This window comes from Strigops habroptila, chromosome 12, assembly GCF_004027225.2.
Source record: "Strigops habroptila isolate Jane chromosome 12, bStrHab1.2.pri, whole genome shotgun sequence".
Lineage (NCBI taxonomy): Eukaryota > Metazoa > Chordata > Aves > Psittaciformes > Psittacidae > Strigops > Strigops habroptila.
In genome coordinates, this window is record NC_044288.2 from 4,646,981 (window position 1) to 4,657,335 (window position 10,355).

At 46.9% G+C, this 10,355-nt stretch overlaps 1 long non-coding RNA gene across 1 annotated transcript; it reads right to left on the bottom strand.

Annotated features, from left to right (window-relative positions):
* Window positions 1–1,737: 1,737 nt before the first annotated feature.
* LOC115616201 lies at window positions 1,738–5,930 on the bottom strand. Its single transcript, XR_003994228.1, has 5 exons — window positions 5,638–5,930; window positions 3,300–3,449; window positions 2,999–3,156; window positions 2,512–2,599; window positions 1,738–2,044 (listed from the first exon to the last, which is right to left on the bottom strand). It is a non-coding gene; the product is annotated as an uncharacterized LOC115616201 (long non-coding RNA).
* Between the last annotated feature and the right edge of the window lie 4,425 nt (window positions 5,931–10,355).

The following is a 10,355-nucleotide window of genomic DNA, read 5'->3' on the forward strand; positions in this document are numbered from 1 at the left end:
TCCACGGATGCCAGGAGAAAAGGAATGGTCATTTGTCAGGTCGACCCACAGAATCCCCAAATTCCTGAGAATTCCCTGTCAACACGCTGTGAAAAACCCCCATAGAGCTGAGCAGCAGAACAGCACTCCATGGGATAACTGCCCAGAATATGTTGAGAGGTAAATTGATACAAGAAAGCACCGTGCACCCGATTAACATTGAAAATACCTTAAATCAGCATAACAAAGTGGGGTGAGCTGCTTGTGCTCAATATAGTTAAAGAGCTGTAATTAGATCAAACAAACCAGATTGATGTATCTTCCCTTTGTAGACATGGCCTCAGAAGGTAGGTCAGGAGCTAAGTTCAGTGAAGCAGTGTTAGTGCTGCAGCTTTTATCTAACAAGGCACAGCCACACACTCACTCAAAAGTAAATACTACTGAGTAGAACTGCTGAATTCCAAAGAAAAGGAGTTTCTAGAGAAGACAGCATTCTTTAATAATAACCTTCACTTTGTCACTAATAAAACTCTCCTCATTGATTTGGTAAGATACCTTTTGGATAAACAACATACAAAATGTTGGTTACAAATTCATTTGTGTCAAGGCATTGGAAGGTCTTTATTCACCTTAACATCAGTGGAAGTGTCTACACAGGGTGAATTCTAATTTGTTTTGTTCTTTCAGATGCTTTTAATTAAATATTAAGAAAATAATGTAGAACAGCATCGCATGAAATATGGTCACTCAATTTCAGAGATGAGCCAGACATAAGGTAGCAGATGGTACGAGGAGGATATATGTGAGGAAATGTAAATAGTAGGGAACCTCACAAAATCAAAACGTAAGGCAGAACTGAAAGCATGTGCAAGACCCCTGGGAGAGCTGAGGAGACAAAGCAACGACTGAGCTGCAAGATATCAGACCTTCCTTACTCAGAAATGACAAAACACCAACAGGAAGCTCTCATCTAGTTGAAGGAAAGACCCATCATAATGAGGGGAGTTGAGATTGTTGTGAAGGGTCCTTAAAGTAAAGATGAAAAGAGTGGAGGAAACAAGGACAGGGTTTGCAGGTGCCAACAAATATATTCATCAAACACTCTTTGAATCAAAACAGACCCCCCTGAGCCCCCAACTATTTCAGCATTGTAATCAGTAGGTAATGAAGACATTATAAAAGAGCTAAAAGTAGAAAATAACCTTGTATTGAATAAACACAAGATGAATTGTTTAAATTAGGCAGAAGACCAAACAAAGCTTAGAAGAGTTCTCATCATCAGGAACGGCCGCAGTGTTGTGATGGGGTTAGGAAGAGATGCAGCCTGTGCATGAGCATCATTTGGTCCAGGACCTGCCCTCCAAAGCCACATGAGCTGTTGTGGTTGCACAGACAATGCAGTTCAGTTGAATGGGTGGAAAGCAGTAACTATTCTGAACATTTATGTTTCAAATACTTGTTAGAAATTAGGAAAAAAAGCAGTAGCTTCCTCATCTCCTGCAGGATTTGTTCCAGCCAGTGACAGGCCCCTAGTGAAATCCATCACTAGTTTATGAAGTCGTTAGAATTAATCCCAATGAATATTCTACCAAATACGGGAAGCAGGGGAAGGAGAAACTAGTGACCTGTGTTACAGAAGCCCACATTCAGAAGCTGAAGAGCATGTTCTTTCTTTGTGCCAAAAATACCACCATCTTAAAGATGGCTTTACATGGCTCCATCTCCAACAGAACCACCAGGTGAGATGAGCAGGGCAGTGAAGCACAACAGAGGAAGCATAACAGCGAGAAGATGGCAGCAGTTTGCAAAAGACACTGTTAAAGGAATATGGAGCAGCTATTAAATACCACCACGGGATTGCTGAGCCCGTGGAAGTCCCTCCATCATGAAGGTGCATTTGGTGACTCCGCTTGCCTCATGCCAAGCACACTTCCACAGCAGAACACCACAAAGTTCATTGAGTCTAAATTGCAACAAGTCTCATTTTGTATCTTCTTCTGCCGCGAGTTCCATTTGCCTGGGTGATTTATGAGGTGAACTCCAGCTATGCAAGGCTTCTCTCCTCCTGAATGGAGGAACAATTCAGACAAGAAAGAAATCTCTTCTGAGTTAATAGAGGAAACTGGACTTAACTGCATTTACTAAGGTATTTATTATACATCTAGGCCAGATGAAGCTTAGCACATTTAATACATATAAAACTGCAGATTGCTGGCTCGGAAGAGCAGAAACCAAACAAAACAGGCTCGCAAGTTTCTCAGTAATTTAAGCCACTAAAGTGCTGGCAATAGCAACAGATATCTATCAATTCCAGCTTGCTGCTTCCAGCAACACACAGGAATTGAGAAGCAGTTGGCTCTACGTGCCCTTAGATACCCTCAGGCTGAGGGGCTGCTAAATCCGAATCAATGCGACTACATAACCCCCAACAGGCACTGCTTTTGTGGCTGTTGAGTTCAGAAATTGTCTCGAGGTTCTCTGCCATGAAAGACATCGTATGTAATTACAGAAGAAAAGATGACTGCAACTTACAGGCCTGGTCCTGCGGAAGACGGGTGTTCTTTGATGACTCAGCAGTTCTGGAGGGGATCGTCAGCTCTCTGCAGATGGGAGCCCAGTGCTAAGAGATAATTTGCAAGAAATAAATCTCTATGTTGTAACTTCAACTTATCAGTTCAGAAAAGACCATGTGCAGAAGTCTTAAAACTCAATGAAATCACAGAATTAAGAATTTCAAGCGTAAAACCCATTACTAAGTCATCCAAGTCCATTTACAATTATTGATGGTAAATCCATCTACTCCAGATGGGAAGAGGTCACTCTCTTCTTTTTCCAGGGCAAGTCTATGAATAATTTGAGTGATTAAAGCTCAAAGCAGGTGTGAAAATGAAAAGGACAAGGGAAGCACATAGGAAAGAAACTACATTCACATGAAGATACTTGGCTTTCATTCTCAGCCAAAAAAGGCACCTTCCATCCACCCCCAGTCCATCAGCCACGAGATACAATGAGTTTGTACCTTTCTTTTCCAAAAGAGTTGTCACTTTTAAAGGCACGTTGAAATCTTATTTTTACTTTTTAGGTCTTCCTTCTTCCATCGGAGATGACCTAAATCTGGAGCTGAAGCATTCGCAAGGATCCTTGCTTGGAATATAAAACAACAGCAAAAGCATCAGCCTGCAAAAAAAAAAAAGGCAAAATAATAGGAAGGAAAATTACAGTGAAGACCTCCCCGAATAACAGGAGGTCACAAACACTGCAGAAATAGCTGCTGAAGTTGTGCTATCCAGAGAGAGTGGACACCAAGTGATTGCATTTACAGAAAGCCAGCGGAGGACAGGTGGGCAGGATGTGAATCTAAGCAAAGGGCCCCAGTTCTGGGAATACCCAACAGTTCTCAAGATCTCCCCTCAAACAGATCATATTCTTTGTGCAAAACTGGTCAGAGACACCAAAAATCCAAGAGTCTCCTGTCAGGAAAAAATACAACTTGAAAGCTTGCTAAGGAAGTATTCAAATGGAATTAAACAGCCCCAGAAAGGAGCAGAGGCTGTGTTTTGTATGGCAAACACATCTACAACCAGGTAGTGCAGATCACTGCACATTCACGCCGCTCATTATTTCAAAGCCAAACCAAAACAGCCCAAACGTACTTGCACATCCATTTCTTTTGTTTTATTTTATCACCCTTAACAGTCAACAGAAACTCAGATTATAATCTGTGCCTTTTTAAAATTCCATTCAACAGATGTTCAGAACCAGAGCGGAGCCAAATTTCAGTTCCCCAAAAGGATATTCAGGCAGAGAACTTGTACAAATGGATGCTAAAGTCCCGCTTTTCCCCTTGTAATGATTGCTTTTCTGAGACATCAAATCCTCTTTTAGCCTCATTACAGGTTCCCACCAGCAGAAAATGTATTTTTCATTTCCATTTCCTACAGTATTGTTTTCCAAAAACGGCACTGATGTTCCCAGCACAAGACAACTCTCCTTCGCTCCTTTTTAATGTCATCTCCTCCATGTGAAGTGATTGTCTCAGTGACAAAGCTCTGTTCTTTTATAAAGATGAAAACAAACCCCCAACTGGTACTAATAAATATTTCCTTCATGTAAGGAAAATGGAATTCAACAATTAAATATGAAAATTACAGGAAAAAAATAGGTGTTTGGAAAGGCAAAGCTGTGAGCAGCTCAGTCCTTTTCACAAGCCCGACTGCTCAACAGCTCCTTTTGGGACGCTGTGAGATGACTTCTTTGAAAGTATGGTCTAGAAATACCCCCAAATCACAGAAATTGTAAGTCACTTGAGGATTTCAGATGCAATACAAAATGAAGAAATATCAGGACACATCATGAAAATGGTGGCATGAAAACAGCATTGCACTTACTTGCCTGTGCTAACAGGGGAAGGGGGGGCTGAAAGGAAAGGTTTTATTTTTACTTAATTACTCTCAGTGTTCACTGGGGACTCCTTCCAAAGTGTGTTTTATATTTGGACCTAAATGCAAGCAGGATTCAGCCTTGATCTTATTCCTTATGACTATATGCTTCTTAAATTAGAAGTCCCACAACTAGAATGTTGTCACCACTGTGAATGTTCCTCCAGCACCTGCGAGTCTCTCATGTGTTACCAGTCTATTAACCCAGGAAGCAGTTGGCATTGGGGAGGGGAGGAGGAGATTGTTTAGAATTAAATCAAAAAAGCACCCAGAAAATAGCACTTTTTAGGCTTGCAGCATCTTTCATCCGAGGATTTCAACCTACTTTGAAGTATAAAGTCTTCAAACACTTAAAAAAACACCCCCAAACCCACCCAACTTTAAGGTATTTTGGAAATGATAATACATTGAGCAAGCATCCACCTGTGATGCAATGACAAGAGTCTCCTACTGCAGCATTTCACACATATTCAATCCACCTTCTGGTTACAGCTCACAAGTTTGTGGTATGTAGAAGGAACAGCAGAGCTGGTTAAAGATTTTCTCTTGCTTCACATACTCTGCAAGCTTCTCATTAACTCATACATGACTTTCATCAGTGCTGAAGCACACGCTTCTTTTAGCATGCATCAGAACTGGTCTGGAAACCCCCCTCTAAATATTATTATACCCATGAATCAGTAAAGAAAAAGGCAACCTTTTCCTAAAGTGACTGCTGGGTTTTCTATGGAAAGGGTTAAACCGACCTTCCCTGATCCAGAAGAGCTAATAAAATACAACTTTAAGGGCAAAAATGGAGCACTTCAAGAACATTCTTACGAAGAGCTACATTCGAGATGATAGAAGACAAAACCTTAAAGCACAGATGCTTCTAAAACAAGAGATCACACGTTTTAAAAAGCACACTACCAACCGCTTATAATGAATAAGCAAAACGAGAGGGTTTTTTCTTTCCCCTTGCAGGGCTGTGGAGCTGCGGGGAAAGGGGGCATTCAGGCGCTGCGCTAGCAGAGCCAGCTGCATGCCTTGCACTTATGCAGGGCTGTGGAGCTGGTATTGGTTGGTAGCGGGGGGAGAGAACAGAGTAAGCCTGAGAAAAACCCATCAGAGCTCCTGTCCTCCCCTTTCAGCGTTAATGGGAGGGATGGAAGTCTATGGGAGCTGCAGTGGGGGATGGGGCTGGCAGAGGGGGTGGGGAGAAGCAGAGCTAAGGCCTTACAATCATCAGCAGCTCTTGTTCTCGTCTCCTTTTCAGCGTTAACAGGAGGATGTGAAGCTCATGTAGCTGGGAACGGGATGGGGGAAGCAGGGCAGGATCATAGTTTAGCTTTTGTCCTCTCTCCACAGGGTTAATAGGAGGACACGAAGCCTGTGTAACTGGGATAGGGGGAGGGGATCAGGCCTTAGATCACAGCTCCTTGCCCTGCTCTCCCCGCAGGGTTAACGGGAGGATGTGAAGCTCTCGTCTAGGGGCAGCTTTAGGGTTTTGGGGGGGGGGGGGTCCTGTGCGAAGTCAAACACCCGCGGGGGGGGAGGAGGCGAGGGGAAACCCTGGGCCAAACTTCCTTTAAACGTGGCGCCGTGTTTGTGCAGCCCGGAGCTCTGCTTATCCCTTCGGAGCCTGCGGGGTGCCCGCGGCCGCCGGTGGGGCGCGGGGTGAGCCCGGCTCCTTATCTGCAGGGCGCAGACGAGCGCCGAGGGCCGGCGGGAGGGCTCAGGTGCGCTGACAGGAACGCAAGGGGCCCTTGGTAGAGCGGGTGGAAAACCCGTGTGGGAAAACAAACCACGCCGGGGTGGGAGGCTGCTCCGGGGGCGCTCACCTGCCGGGAGGACACGGCCCCAGACCCGCTCCCTGCCGCGGGGCAAAGTTTGCCCGAACTCGGCGGCTCCCGCCCGGCCCCTCAGCGGCGCCCCCGCCGGCAGCGGGGGGAGGGGGCGCAGTTCCCGGCTCCGCGCCGCGTTTTCCCGCTCACCCCCCTCCCCTCCCTCCCTCGCGCAGCGCTCCCCGCGCCTCCTCACTCCTCCGCGCCTCCGGATCCCTCCGCCCGAGCCGGCGCTTGGGTTTTTTCACCTCTTCCCCTCCCCCCACTCCCAACACCGCTTCCTCCTGGATTATCCCAGCCAAGGCTGCGGGGCGGGGGAGGGAAACGCTTCTCTTCCCGTTTCTGTAACGGTGTCCCGTTAAGGGAGAGCGGGGCTGAGCTTTTTGCTAGGTGAGAGAGGAGAGGGAGGTTGGGACTACTTGGCGTTCCTGCCACGGTCTCGGCGGAAGGAGCGCGCTGTGTGAGAGGCTGCGCGGCGCTGCGGCTCCTCTCAGCGCTTCCTGGAAACTCCCGCTTAGGAACGGGGGGGGGGGGAGGAGAGAAAGATCCAAAGATCCCACATCGGGAGCGGGGCATGGGCACCCCCTTCCCCTCCACAGCCCCTCAGTACCCCCAAAGAGAGGGGTGGGGAGCGGGAGGACGTGACAGGGTGGATAGGGGCAAAGAGTCCTTCGTCCCGGACTTGGCAGTGAGGGGGCAGCTTGGCTGGTTGTGGGGCGAGGGCAGGGGGCAGCCACCCCCGAAACAGCGCCTTTTATCCCGTGTTTCCTGGGGCTGGGGGACACGGTTCCCCCCGGCGTGGGCTGCAGGGCGGTGGGTGGGGGCTGTCGAGGTTGGTCCGTGAGCATTGGGCACGATCGGGGCTGGAAAGCTCCGGCTGCAAAGGGCTGAGAACAAAAAAAATTAAAAAAAAGAAAAAAAAAAAAAAAAAAAAAAAAAAGAAAGAAAAAGAGGAAAGGGAAAAAGTAAACCGCTCCCTTTGCTGCCCTCTGCCTGCCGCGGGGCCGGGCCGCGGGAACGGCTGCTCTGGGTGAAGAAACGGGGGAATCGGGGCCAGCCCTCGTACCTGGGTGGCTCTGGAGGCAATAGGTTATCCTCTGTCCCTGGCAGGGATGCGCTTTGCTTCCCTCGCCCCAACGAGGCTTTCTCAAGGGGCTAAACCACTCTCTCATTTGGCTCGACTAAAGGGCGATGGGGCTTTTTGGGCTCTGCGCTTGTGTTATTTAACACGATGGGAGTAAGAACGCAGAGTGTATGTAAAGATGAAATGTCAAAAGCAGGAGGGGGAAGCGAGTCCGCTGATAACTGCCCATGATACACACCAAGGACACGCAGCAGCAGTAAGAAACCGTGTGGTGCATTAGATATGGGCGTTAGTGATCCTGCCTCACCCTTACAGACCTTGCTTCCTCTGCCTTCCCTCGCCTGGTGCCTGCCACACTCATGTCTCCCCGTTCCCAAGGTTTACCACCCTTTGAACACGGAGTTGTTGGTCCTTTCCTGCTGTTGCAGTGCAACTCTTTGACACAAAAAACTCCCTCCCCTGAATCCATGAGTTTCGGGTGCTGGAACAACTCAGGAAAAGCGGGCAGGATGTAATGAAATTATGTGGAAGAGAAAGATTCATTATAGCGAGTAGATACCCATAAATCCTGTTAGCGACCAAACACGTCCATAGAAATTTCCTGGTTCTAGATGCCCAGCACCTTCCATATGCCTCCATTTCCTTAATACCATTCCTAAATCTGTATGTAGCTCCACTTACCAACCTAAAATCCAAATGTAAAGTGAGGGTGAAGGTTGTCCTCACCTCCTGGTCTTGGTTTTAGCTCTAAATTCTATAGCTCAGTCTACTGGGAAGAGCAGCTCCAGCTCTTGAGGACTAAGAAACATCTCCTGGTTTCACACCCCTCCAACACCACTCAGTTAAAGATGATCAGTGCTCTGGTTTAGGCCTCGCCTCCCTTTTAATACCTTTTAGTTTGTTGCTGTCTTTGTTGCAGTTTTATTTTGGTCTTTGTACTCTGATCAGTGTCTTGTAAATATACATATTTATTCCATCAGTCCTGCGCTGCTGCATCCCTTCTACCAGCAAAACATTAAACCACAAAAGCTCCCCAATTACTCATCAGCACATGCATGGGTTTATGCAGGATTTCCTTGGAGCAGGTCAGCGAATTCAAAACAACTCCTTCAAAAACCTTGGCCTGAGAATGGATTGTTTCCACATCCTTTTCTTTCCTCCTCAGTAAAAAAAGGCAGGTCCTGGGGAAAGCTAATAAACAGCCACCATTGCAAAGCCCATAGCACGCCGCATCCCGATGCCGGGTGTGTTGGAGTAATTGCAATCTTGTGTTTAGATAGCAGGAGATAGATAGGAAAATGTCACTTTGTCTACACGTCCCGTAAGAATAAATCATCCTGGGTACTTCAAGGGGATAAAGTGTCATCCAACAAAGAGCTGATTCAATAGTCTGCACTGAAAAGCTTTATGTTGCCTGGTTGATAGTTTAAATTATCATGGGAGGATTATCAAAAGCCTAAAAAAACCCCATCCCCAGCACATTGAACCGAACTCAAATTCTTCTTCTCCAGCTGCAGGAAATTCAAGTGTTGGAGAGAAATAGATTAAAAAAAAAAGCCCCCAGTTCCCTGATTTCACGAACTCTTAATTGAGGAAAATGGGTTTATTCCTAAAAGTGCTTTTAGCATGCTCTTGTGTGAGCAAGTTATTGTTTGTCCTCTTGTTTTTATGGCAACCACTCCAGTATTGACACTTTAATATTAACCACTTGAGGGGTTTTAGTGAGTCCTGGGAAGTAGGATGTGCTCCCTCTGCCCAGCACAGAGATCCACATCGGAGGTACACATACACCTTGAGAAGTTGCAGGTTCTGTGATAAATGAACCATTCTGGCTGCCGAATTGTGTTCAGTTTGGCTGAACTGCCTGGCCAGCAGACAGTCCAGAATTTGAAACCCTTTCATAACTGATAGGGAAACATTTTGCAGTTGGAAGTGATTTAACAGCGTTGTTGATAATAGATCCACTACAAATCCCTCTCCTGCTGTTTTGTCAGCTCCCCAGCGCCGGGTAGAAGGGCAATCCTGCTTGGTTAGGGGAAAAAAAGATAATCTGGTTGAGACTTGTGCTTTATTTTAAATAACTACCAGATCCCGGGTAGTACTTACACTGTATGTTTAATATTCCAGCTGACAATGGGGTTTATTTTTCAAGTGGCTCAAGTGAGCAGAGATCACTCTGAATATGGACAAGCAGAATCCAGTAAAAAGGGTGTTAGTTTTATATAGCTGCTGGTGTAGCACTAAGCACGTATTAAACAGGGAGAGCTGTGGGTATCAGACCGGAGTACTTGATACTCCGTACTCCCACATGGCATGTCTGTGATGTTACTGAAACACACTGCAAGAGTTTGTGCTCTTCATCTCCAGAGCCTCCTGCTTGGCCGCTGAGGAGGATGAGGGAAGTTTACAGGAGCTTCCTGAATGGGAAAGGGAAAAAGAAGTCAGTTAAATGCTGGATTTGCGACACAGCAGCTGAGGAAACGTTGCATGAAGGGACTCCCACTGTTAATGAAACTTTTCCATGCCTGCATGCTTAAGTGAAAGCCCGCGCGACTCTCCAGACCAGTCACAGCTCTGTGCAAACCTGCCTCATTTCCCTGCCCCAAGAGCAGGCAGCAGAAACACTGGGGAGCCGGGAGAGGATGGCATCGTTTGTGCAAATGATGTCAAGAGCCCCTGTCAAGAGCGCTGGTGTTCACCTTCCCCACCTCGCTGGAGACTATGCTGCAGGTCACAGGAACTACAAGCCACGAGGATGAGTGGAGGTGGAGGTGACCGAGCCAAAGCAAACACGTTAGAGAAGTCGGGCAAGTCCTTTTGGAGCAGGAGATTTCAAGCATGCTTTTGAACCTGTCGCACGACCTGTTTGGGTCCTGGCAAGGCCGCCTTAGTCCTAAGGCCAAAGAAGTGAAATGCAGGGAGAAGATACAGGTGTCTCCTCTCGGTGGCTGCCAGGGAGGGGTGGTGAGAAGACAGCACAAGACAGAGCAGAAATCGCCAAGACAGCACAAACTCATCTTCCAGAAAACA